General features: G+C 40.9%; 1 non-coding gene across 1 annotated transcript; it reads right to left on the bottom strand.

The window, feature by feature from the left end:
- Positions 1 to 215: 215 nt before the first annotated feature.
- Positions 216 to 412, bottom strand: LOC141414223 (U2 spliceosomal RNA). Its single transcript, XR_012439291.1, has one exon. It is a non-coding gene; the product is annotated as a U2 spliceosomal RNA (small nuclear RNA).
- Positions 413 to 634: the final 222 nt, after the last annotated feature.

Here is a 634-nt window from a genome sequence, read left to right as displayed (position 1 = left end):
GCATACACAAGGCCCTGGGTTCTATCCCCAAATATAAAAAGAAAAAAGTTGAGAAAAATTAAGGCCTGATAATCTTAGAGCAAGTCACACCTGTGACAAGTGATAACAGAGTGTCTTTTGCGCAATTTTTTTTTTTTGGTGGTGCTGGGATTTGAACTCAGAGATTCTAGAATAGGGGTTCTTGATCTAGAGGCATAGAAACATACAGGGTTCTAGGGACTTCTGAAATTATGTGCAAAATTTATCATATGCTTTTTTTTCTGGGGAGAATCTGCTAAAAGCAGAAACCACTGAGGCTTCTGATAAAAAGATTGAGAGAATGCAATATAATATGCATGTTAGTAGTCAGAAAGGAACGGAACCAACAGGATATATCCTACACTTGATCTTAGCCAAAAGGCCGAGAAGCGATAGGATATATCCTATAAAACAAAAGAGGATTTATTAGATTGGCTGACAGATTAGAGGCTGGATAGTCAGTCCCACAATGGTCATTGCATGCGGAAGAGCCAGACAACTTGGTAGCTGTTCATTCCAAGAAGCTTGGATGCCTTGGAACAAGAGGGACCAATGATGTAGCTCCGGTTAGAAGATGAAGGCTTGGAAGCGTGCTGGAGATTGCTGGTGTGAGTCC

Source organism: Castor canadensis, chromosome 11, assembly GCF_047511655.1.
Source record: "Castor canadensis chromosome 11, mCasCan1.hap1v2, whole genome shotgun sequence".
NCBI lineage: Eukaryota > Metazoa > Chordata > Mammalia > Rodentia > Castoridae > Castor > Castor canadensis.
The sequence above is the reverse complement of the archived record's forward strand: the minus strand, read 5'-3'. Positions and strand labels throughout refer to the sequence as shown.